This window comes from Grammomys surdaster, unplaced genomic scaffold (genome assembly GCF_004785775.1).
Source record: "Grammomys surdaster isolate TR1022 unplaced genomic scaffold, NIH_TR_1.0 150, whole genome shotgun sequence".
NCBI lineage: Eukaryota > Metazoa > Chordata > Mammalia > Rodentia > Muridae > Grammomys > Grammomys surdaster.
This window is the reverse complement of record NW_021604608.1, coordinates 9,650,162-9,661,969: the sequence shown is the minus strand read 5'-3', so window position 1 is coordinate 9,661,969 and position 11,808 is coordinate 9,650,162.

The window sequence follows — 11,808 nt, the reverse complement described above, 5'->3', positions numbered from 1 at the left end:
AGCCAACTTCCCTGTCCTAGTCCAAAGTCATTTTCATGTCTAAAGCCTACTTCCTTGTTCTAGCCTAAAATTTAGATTCCTGCCCGAAATTACTTCTTTGTTCTGGCCTAAGATTTAAATTCTTGCCTGAAATTACTTCCTTGTTCTAGCCTAATCTCATTTTCCTCCCAGAAGCCTACTTCCTTGTCCTTGGACAATGTCATTCTTCTGTTAAGCAGCCCATTTTCTTGTCCATGGCCCATGTCAGATTCTTGCCAAGCAGCCCCAAGAGCTCTCCACCTCTCCTGCTTTTTTATTTCATTAACAACACTGAGCCTGTCTTAGGTCATTCTGACAAGAATACCTTCCTTACCGTTCATGGAGTATGCATTATCAAAAGCAATGCACTTCTGTCTTAGGTTGGTAAGGCTCTGAATAGACTCAAGGATGGGTATATCCTTGGCTTGCCAGCCTGTAAATTTAATAACTCTGTCTCGGGGTCCATTTTTATGTTCAAGCCATGTACTTTGGCTGCCAACATGTTGATTATGTTAAAGACAAGCTTTAACACGATGGGCAGGAATAAAAGTATTCCAAGAACAAAAAGGGCTAGCATGGTCAAGCTATATATGGCATTCTTGAAGCTTGACCAAATAGAAATACTGACCTCAGGCCATGGGTAATTTTATCAGCAGTATTTGCTGTATGAGTGCTCAGCAGAGTAGCATTCTTGAAGTTCATAAGCTCACTATACAAAGTTGAAACATCCAGAGAGGTGCTATAATTATGCCAAATGCACTGCAAGTGTCTTTAAACCTTTTCCTAATTATAGTGACTACCACTGTAAATTTTAGAACTAACATGAATCCAATGGTATTTGGCATGACACTCAAGATGTCTCCTTACCCTTAAATTCTGAACCACCTTCCAATAATTTGAATAGGATAAAGAGCATCAATTCCTTTTTGAAATGCCTATCTAACTCCTTGTCTATAGTCAACAGATCGTGATTATTTTATTTGGTCATTCTTGTTGCTTATCACCTCTTGTGCCCTAATTTATAAAGTAAACATTATCAAAACTATACAAATATAAGAAAAACGTGACACAAGACCTGTTACTATTTATGGTTTGGAACATCAGAGTTGATAGGGAGGGATTACTGTGCAATGAACTTGAAGGAATTGTTATTTTAAAAATTGGAGAAATCAACAACTAATATCTCATTGGATTATTGTATAAATTAAGTATTATAATTAACATAGGGCATTTTAAATTATATGATGCACAATGCTCAACAAACATATTGGATTACATTGCAAAACTTAGAGATATAGATATAATTTTCTTTAAAAATTTTATTCCTCTAAGAGCACTCTAGGTGAGCATCTGTTAGACTAAGTGGCCAATTTCTCATACAGAGGAAAGGTTGGATAGACCTTTCATATAAAATACATACCAAGAAGGGCACCATCTTAATTTAACCTCCTCTTGTGACAAAGTAGCATGAACAAAAGCAACTTTTGAAGAAAACATTATTTGTTTGTTTGTTTGTTTGTTTTCAATGTCACAAATCTCAGGTCTGAATCTATCACTGAGGTAAGTGAGGGCAGGAACAGAAGCAAAGAAAGACCCTAGAGAAACAATGCTTACTGGCCTGCTCTTCACAGTTTGCTTATTCTGCTTGTTTATCCTACAGAATCAAAAGCCTACCCCTCAGAGTGAGTGAGCTGGGTCTTCCTGTATCAATCAATCAGGAAAGTGTCCTCAAGGCTTGCCTACAAGCCACCTGGTGAAAGTATTTCTTCATTTGAGGCTAACTCTAACTTGTTTCAAATTGAAAAAAAAAAAACTAGTCAGAACACTGATAGAGGTAGAAAATCTGGGCTTCTGCTATCATCAGAAAGTCACTGTCTAGATATGTATGGTGTTTCTGGTTTCCAAATATATAAAAACAGGAGTCATAATACAGCCATATTTAACACTCATAAATAGGAAGATCACAGGCATTTATGGACAAAGAAATGCACGTAAAATGATAAAGAAATATAAATATATAAATTATGATTTTAAATTAATTTGTATCCAAAAGGAGAAAAATAAAGCTCATACTGAAATGGAGTGAGTGTGTGTGTGTGTGTGTGTGTGTGTGTGTGTGTGTGTGTGTCTGCTACAGTATGTACATTTTCTTCAGAATAGGGTCTTGTTTTAGAAAGGTATCTTCACACCAAAAGGAAGAAGCTAATTAACTATCTGTAAAAGTGAAATGGGAACTTTCCCATTACAAGAATTCTAGAATTTAAACCCACACGAGTAAATATGTGTTAAGCTCTTAGCAATACTGTGTTGTCTTATTTTATGTTTTCTGATTACATTACTCAATTAAGATGAATGTACAAATGCACATTGTTCAGAAAAATGTTACATTCATTTAAGGCTTGTTGAGGTGAGCAGGATTTTTTCTTCCCGTGTGGCTATGCAATGTGGCTTATTCTGCTACTCAAAGCACAAGAAATTTTTCTTAAATATGTGAAGAGGAGGCATATTAAGGGATTATAAAATATAATACTGAGTGCACATTGCAGCTTTTTCCAAATTCTAATTATCAATTAACATAGAATTAAATGAAAAATAGATGTCAATATTAGAAGCTACCCAACATGCTTCCTTTACACATGTGAGAGTATAAGCTCTATAAATTATCCAGTTTGAACAAATATCATGATTCACAAAGGTATTCTCATGGATTGCTGTATCCAGCGGATCATAAACTTTCAATCACTGACTTGTCTAAAACCCATGCTAATTATGATCTCTCTTTCCAACATCAAAAAAGAGAGGTTAAGGTGTTTATCCATCAGGGTTCACCATAGGAAATAAAAACCAAGGGGTTTCAGCAGAAATATTTTTAGAACTTCTGGCTATATTCTTCCTGAGTTAATGAAGAAAATTTAATGGACATTTACATTTTAAAATATGAGTTGTAATATTAGGTATCAAAACATGTGTAATATGTCAAACACAGAAGCTTTAAGATTTTATATATTAAATGCTTGCACAAGAAATTTTTAAAGCCTCAAAATTAATAAACTAAATAATAATTCTAACAAATTATTTAATCTTGTCAAAAATCAAGAACAGAAACAAAATCAGTGGGTGAAAATAAAACAAAAAATTCATAATTATTTTTAAAATTCAAGAGAGTGATTCCTTAAGCGATTCATATATATATATATATATATATATATATATATATATATGATGTATATGTATATGATGTATATGTATATGATGTATATGTATATGTATATGTATATAGTCTGTCTGAGAGGACAAAAGCAATCATAGGAACAAAATGAGTGATTTGGAGACACAATAAACCTGTAGTAAACATGCTTCAGTGTCTTGTTCTTGGCTATGAGAAATGTTTTCAGTTTTCTGCCCAGTTTCGATAGTGTATTGTTGCCCCATGCAACTGAGTTGTTTTACTTTCATAAGTATTGAGAATGGATACTCAACCCTTATTGAACTCACAGTTTACAATATGTTTACCCATAGTCTCTTCCTTCTGTCAGTTAATCATATTACTGTAAGAAGGTTTTCCATTTGTTAAAATCTATCTGTTTCTTTGTTTTCTCTCAATGACCATACTGTTTATTTTTGCCATTGTTATTGTAACAAAATAACTGACAAAACAAGTAATTTAAGGTAATAATAGTTTATCCTAGCTTCCAGTTTAGGAGGACACATTCCACTGTAGTATAGATGGTGGTGTGAATAGGTCCTCAGCTGGGCTCATGAGTTCATAGTCAGAAAACAGTTCATGAATAGAAAGTATTCACCTATAAAGTATCACTATCTATTCCTACTGACAACAGAGCTGTACTTCATAAAGATTCTACAACTTTCCCAAATAGCTGGGGACTGTGTGTTAAAACACAAGCCTCTTAGAGGCATTTCACATCCAGCAAACGGCAAAATGCAGATAGACACAGAAAGAGACAGACAAGAGATAAGGTTTGCATAAAGGCTGGTAGAGAGGGGGATTCAGGAAAGGATTTGAGAAGGAGGGATGGGAAATAACTGATTGCTAACAGTAATGGAGTTCCTTGTGGGAGTGAGAAAATATTCTGAAACTGAGAGAGAGGATAGTTCATGTCTGTGAAAAAACTAAAAACCAACAAGTGAGTTGCACACTTTATATCAACAAATTCCATGATATTCTAATTCACTTCAGTATAACTTTTAAAAAACTACAACCATTGACGTTTTACAGGAATGCTTATGAATATTAGTAAAGCCAAAGAAAACAATACAAATGTTAGAAAATAGGCCTCAGACACTGTTACATCCTACTACCTGCAGCCTCAAGGGTTCTTTCCAGAGAGCTCACCTAGGGTGGAATCAGAATTAACTTCACCATAGAAGAGCTTCATGATGAACCAGTATAGAAGCACAGTTGGAGTGGTGTTTGTAAGGATGATACTTGAATATATTCTTCATGCAGATTTCAGATGAGGTGTTCCTTTCTCCTCCCATGCCGTCGTCATTTTTCCATCTTTCTCTTTATTCTCATTTGGAAAAATGGTAGATCAAGAAGATGAACAATGTGGTAAGATATTGATTTTGAAGGTCTTGGTTTGATTTTCATAACTGGCTTCCATGGGTTTATTACACTATTAAAATAACCTGAATGTGTAAATAAGCATGCAGTAGGCATTAGCCAAAGAAGAGAGAACAAATAGCAAAAGAAAAATGTACGTACTTGGTCCTGAACCCTCAGCAGAAACCCTCCTTTGACACAGTGTCAACAGTCAAGACTTGGAACAGTGATACTGAGTCATTTATCCTCAGCCAGACCTGAACAGTCAAAATTTATTTCAGTTTCCAAGGAAGTTTTGCCAAGCAGTTCTTCCATCTTGGATGCCAACCTTTTGGTAGTCACATGTAATTCAAAGCAGCCCAGTTTCTGACAATTTAAATAACTTATATCCAAAATGCAAAGCAAAGGCTGAAAATTTTAAGGCATCTTAAATCATTCTTAAGGTCACATAAGCATAATAAAATAATTTAAGGAATAATTATGGGACACCATGGGCTGAATGAAATCCAAGTAAAAAATCATGATGCTCATACCTTTTCTTGATTCTCCATCACTGACATAACAGTTTAGCAAGTTAAATCAAGGAGATTTTAAGTTAGACTTCAATCATATTGTCTCCCTAAGCACAGGGCATGGGTCCAGAACAGAGCCCAGCATGAAACAAAGAAGCAGATTACATTTTTTTCAAGATGTAATTCCTTTCACTTAGAGAAAATGTCCCTACTTTACCAAGCTCATCAGCATCTATGAATGTGTTACAAAGTGAGAAGGAGCCTGTCACTAAGTAAATAATCCCACTCAATTTACTTCAGATGATTCTACCTACCATGTTATCTTCTCCAAGGGAGGCAAATGGCAGCCCTGCAGGAGCCCCTGCAGCAGCAGCTGTAGAGCAGGGAGATTATTTCAGTGGAGAAGTAAGACTGCTAACGGGGTCAGTAAGCAATTTAGAGGCTCCTTTTATCACAGTTTCCTGTACAAGATAAGTTTAAACTGTCTTTCAAATTAGCAAATAGCACATAACATTTAGGTAAGGGCATTGTAAGAAAGGCAAAAGGGGGCTCCTTTCCAATACCAAGACATGTACTCTGAGCAGGAAATACAACTAGAACTTAAGCACACTCTCTCCGACAGTAAGAAGGGCAACTTCCTATGTTTCACTAGATAAACTTCGAATGACAATCTGACACATAAACCTGGTGCCAGTGGCTATAAACTGTGGCAATGGACAATAATGAATAGATACAACAATTTAAGTCAAAAAACAACCATCTGAATATATTGGTAAAGGCTTTTATTAATTTACAGGTGTTCCCATGGTATATTTTCAAAAACTGGGCAACTGAATGAACTTCTAATACCCAGAAAGATAACCTTTACTACTTATAGCCACATGGGTTATCTAGCTTTCGATTCTAAATAGACTAAAAGACAGCTTATTCTGGAGCCAGATACAAATGTCCATGGCCTGACAACCCAAAGTTGGGTTAACCTTATTCCAACACTATAGTAATTTAAGGAAGGTTTTATAGTAACAGAAAAAAGGCATAAATTAAGGCATTTTTCTAATATATAACTAAGAATATCACATGGGTTGGTCACAGCAAAAAGGAGAAAATTCTGCTCTAGTTCAAGGGTCTTATCTGATGCCGTTCTTTGCCTTAGAGTTGATGAAAGATATGGACATGCTTGTTGATTCTGGAAGGTCACATGGATGTTAAGTCATGCACCAAGATGAGCAATAGATGGCTCATTGGGACCTAAAATAGCTCAAGATAATTTGGCTTTGGACCTGTAACCTTCCAATTCTCCACAGTCTCTGAAGATTTTTTCAGTCAATCAACCTCAGAAAAATTCACACATGTGTGGCTTCCCTCCTATCCCCTGGGAACTTCAGTTCCTACTCATCCTTCTGCTACCTGTCTGTTCACATGTGCACATCCATCCTGTACCTCTTCACTGCATTCAACGTTGTATATCTGCATCTTTACACCCTTCTTATGGAGGTACATGTAATATTGAATTAGAATCTACCCAAAATGAGCTTTGCTTCATCTTAAGTTGTTTACAAGCTCAAGGAACTGTTTCCAAATAAAGTATCGTTGACCTTATGGGGTTAGAAGTCAAAAATACCTCTAAGGCAGACACAGTTCAGTTCACAATGCTTATCACTGGAAAAGTTTGTAGAAAGAAAAAAGAAACGTATTGTTATAAAAAAGTAAAATTCTCTCTTTGCCCTGGTATTGGAAAAGAGGCAACTAGATAAGAATTCTGGGGATTAGAAACATCAGGCTAACCGATAAGAGACCTATTGTAAAAGCTTGATGCTTTCACTATCTGCACTCAGGTATTGGGAGGTTATGCTTTTCCCATCACATGTAATGTGGCTACACTTCTGGACAATATACAGATTTGAGGATACCCAAACCCTTCCCTTTGGTTATCTATTAAGAATGTCTCCTTTTTTTTCTTTGAAACCTCCAATAGGATTTGAAAATGCTGAATTCTTTCTCTCTCTCTTTTGAAGTCAGCATATAGCAGAATGTTCCAACTTCCACTTTAGAGTTAATGGCCCTAACACAAGCTTTCTCAGGACGATACAAAGTGATCTTGTGCAAGAAACTTCCTGATGGGGAAGCCAGAAAAGGTCCTCTTGCAGAGATCCATTAGGCACCAAAGTTCCAATGGCCATATCTGCGTATAGCACCTGGGAATCAGCAGCCACAGGCAAGATACCTTGTCAAAACTCAGCACTGAGAGGTAAAGTCCAGTAGGTCACCCAGATCCATAAGACAACATAAGCATTTTTATTGCTGCAAAACTTCCAAGTTCAATTCTCCATCCATTCAGCAGATTGTGAGCTCTCTTCTGCTCACTGATACATTCCTTCTTTCTTCCTACCACACTTTGGTCAGTGAGGAAGAACACTTACCAAAAAACAAAACAACGTGAACTCAAATCCCCAGCAAAAGCTTAGAATGACCATGAATCCTATAACTCCAACTTTGAAAACAGGCAAGCAGATTCTAGGAGTTCACTAACTTGGCAACCTTCCCAATATGTTGGAGTAAGCTTCATGCTTAGTAGAAGACCCTGTCTCAAGAAATAAAAATAAGGTTGGAGAGATGGCTCACTGATTAAGAGCACTGACTGCTCTTCCAGAGATCCTGAGTTTAATTCCCATCAACCACATGGTGGCTCACAACCATCTGCAATGGGATCTGATGCCCTCTTCTGGTGTGTCTGAAGACAGCTACAGTGTACTCACATATATAAAATAAATAATTCTTTTAAAAGAAAGAAAGGAAGGAAGGAAAGAAGGAAGGAAGGAAGGAAGGAAAAAGGAAGGAAGGAAGGAAGGAAGGAAGGAAGGAAGGAAGGAAGGAAGGAAGGAAGGAAGAGAGCAATTAAGAAGGATGTATGATCTGGCACTCAGACCTCCTCATATGTGCTCCTGGGCACACACACAGATAACACACACACACACACACACACACACATACACACACACACACACACACACCACGTAGAATAACTTAGTTGCTGTTTTAAAACAAAGTGCCCTGCCTTATAAAATAAGTAAATAAATAAATATATCAATAGTTATAGCACTTCTACATAAATCCCCAAAATATTAAGCCACAAATAAGTGTAAGAACAACTGTTTCAAAGGGTGAGAAGAAAATAGTAAATTTTACTATTATAATTTCATTAAAAATAAATGGCATCACTTGTTCCTGGTGATATGACCTTGAATAAGTACTTGCATTTTTTAAGGTCTCTATGCTTCTGATCTCCATGTGTAAATGAGAACAACAATGACACCAATCTCATGGAATGCTTGGGAAAACCCTGGTTATATACAGTGAGCACTAAGTACAAGGTAGTTCTTGACATTGCTAAGGGAGTTTGAAGCTGGGAAGCGAATCCATCTACTTAGAAACCATGTGCTCCTTTGGATAGCTGGCAGTAAACGGGTGGATCCCGAAAAGAATTGCAAAACTGAAACTGGAGCACATGGGGTTTCAAGCTCTATTGTAAACATCAGATGATAAGAGGGATAACCCACACACACAGCAGGTTTAAAATGGAAAGAGAAACTGCAGTTTGTCTCTGGACAAACTCAGTAACAGCACACAATCACACACACACACACACACACACACACACATTTGTATACTCAGATATCAGCCTTCTAGTGCTAATTCCTTGAAATTTCTCAGATCTACTTGTCCCTAAGGCAGGTAAGATAACTAAATGAAACTGAAAGAGTAATGCCCTCATGGAGCTTATACTACAGACCATAATGTACAAGTGAATTAATAGGAATAAGAGGTCAGCCAATTCTATCATGTGCCATGATGCCCTAAGTTTGGGGAAATAAAAGCAAGACAAAGCAACCCCAGAGAATCATGGGAGAGGCCACAGTATGTTCTAATACACAAGGCAGAGTTACAGAAGACTATGGAGGTGGTGGCAGAGACATTTGTAGAGGAAAACCCATTGCAAAGTCCCTGAGGAAAGATAACTGAAGTACAGAAGGGAAATTGGATCAGCTAGAGGAAAGGGAGAAATTTCACTAAAGTCACAGGATACTTAGTAATTGCTTTGCACAGAGCTTCTCTACCTAACCAGGGCTAGCTCCACAAAGTTGCTGGTGCTAGTATCTCCTTTCTGTCTGTCGTTCTAAAGTTTAAAATTATGTCTCATCAACAAGATTTCTATGTCTCCAACAGCCCAAACATCCTGGTGCCCATGCCAGACAGTAATTCAACTTATTTTTAGGATCCTGCCTCTTCTAATATAACCTACTAACTAGATTAGGCCAGCCCATAATATAGCATACAAAGTACATTAAAAGAAAAAGAGATCCAGCACTCGCTAAAATAGAAGCTATCTACAAACATAGTTCCTAAACACACAGAGGTAGCAAAATAACTTGCTAAAGCTGAAAATTTCCACAACTGAAGAATCAACTTATACAAAGTCTTCCAGAAAGAAAGACACACACCTCTCCTTCTTCTTTGGATGAGTTTTCTGAATTACCCCAACAAAAATCTAAGTTTAGAACATACTGATTAGGACTGAAACCTTCATTCCATATGAAGAACCAAAAAATCCCAAAGGAACTAAATCATTTTCAAAATGAAATCTCTCTTCTCCCCCAAATGAGAAGGGATTTTTTTTCTTCCTTTTTCTTTCTTCTTTTAACTCTTCTCATTTCCCCTCCGATGTATAGGAGTTATGTGCTTTTGATCAATCTCCAAGAGGACTGGTGACACTTCCTAATCATGTCTCCTAGGAGAAGTGACTTTGGAAACCTAAAACCATTCTGGGAACTGCTCTATCCTTTCCTCATGAAAAGCTCACCTTGAAATGGTGGCAGCCACTCAACTCCAGGAGGATGATTATTTCTTCTTAATTGGGACCATCTAGAGAGGCTTGGATCCACACAGGCTCTCTTTGCCGAGTTTAAATAAAAAGGCGTCCCTTTGTCCTTGTTATTTTCGAGATGATACATGTAATCTAACGGCTCTTGCACACCATGGGGCTCTCATTGACATCAATGGGCATTATGCATGTGAAGGGGCAGCAGGAGTGGGCTCATTATCTCCAGCCCAAGCAGAGAGAAATGCAATAATAATCGTTCTCTGCTTTTCCCCAAGCTTTTAACTAGTGTTGGAAACGTAAGTAACCTTCATGTTTTGGGTTACAGTAAGCATCACCTTGTTCAATTGGCAGACGAGGTTCAATTCCTGCTGGATGAACCACAGGGATGGAGGAAAGGAACATTGAATGACTGGAAGTTTTTCTCATCTATAAAGCTGGGCTGGCTCCCTTGTCTCTCAGAAGAGCTGTGGCTCTCAGGTAACACTTCCTACTACAGCCAAACTCTTAAGGAACTGAAGACTTAGGTAGCCAGAGAAGTTCAAGCTCGTACGTCAGAAGTGGCAATCAAGACGTATGACTTTTTCTAAAGTATGCTTGTAGGTCAAGTCATCATGTTTATCAGAGGTTTTTGCTCTTCTTTCTCTGCTGTACAGTGGATGCAGCTTTATATCTAGCTCTCAGGAGTCCAACAGCCACATCACTGCGTCAGGATCAGAACTCCAATGTAGACCTCTGAAAGAATTGAAAGGGCTTTAAATCTGAAAGACAAACTGGCCATCAACTTAAGTTTTCACATTTCTCATATCTCTTATGATACCACAAGAGAGTTATTAGAAAGAAGTATTAACTGTAGGCCTACCATCCTACATGAGATATCTAGAACTTCCATATCTGAAACTGAATAGTCGCTATATAGAAACCATTCTCCATTTCTCTCTTTTGCCAGTAACTATCATGCACCGTAGATACAAGTATTTAGATGCTTAGATGGCAAATGTAGATATTTGCCACTCAAAGTTTTTTTACTTATTAATCATTTTATTTGTTTACACTTTTTCCAGGTCTCCCCTCCATGAATCCTCCACCCTATGCCCATCTACTTTGCCTCTAAAAGGATGCTCACCATACCACCCACCCACCCCAGCCTCCATCCTCTAGTATCACCCTACTCTGGGACATTAAGCCTCCACAGGAACAAGCCCTTTCTTCCCACTGATGCGAGATTAGATAGTCCTCTGCTACATATGTAGTGGGAGCCATGGACCAGCCCATGTATACTCTTTGGTTGGTGGTTTAGTTCCTGGGGGCTCTGAGGCATCGAGTTAATTGATATTGCTGGTTTTCCTATGGGGATGCAATCCTCTTCAGCTCCTTCAACCCTTCCCCTAACTCTTCCATTGGAGACCCTGGCCCAGTCCAATGGTTACTTGTGAGTATCTGAATCTTTCTTAGTTCTAGATAACTACTGTAGGATGGTATGCTTGTAGAGCCTCTCAGAGGAGAGTCATAGGAGGCTTCTGTCTGTAAGCACACCTTGGCATCCGTGATAATGTCAGAGTTCGGTGTCTGCAGATGGAATGGATTGCAGGGTGGGGTGGTCTCTGGATGGCCTTTTCTTCAGCCTCTGCTCTATTTTTGTCTCTACATTTACTTTAGACAGGTAGAATTCTGGGTTAAAATATTTGTAGATTGGTGAGTGCCCCCATCCCTTCTCTGGGGGCCATGTCTATCTACTGGATGTGGTCTCTTCCAATTCTATCTCCATGTTGTCAGGTATTTCAACTAATCTTATCCCCACTGGGTCCCAGGAGCCTCTTGCATCCCTGACATCTGGG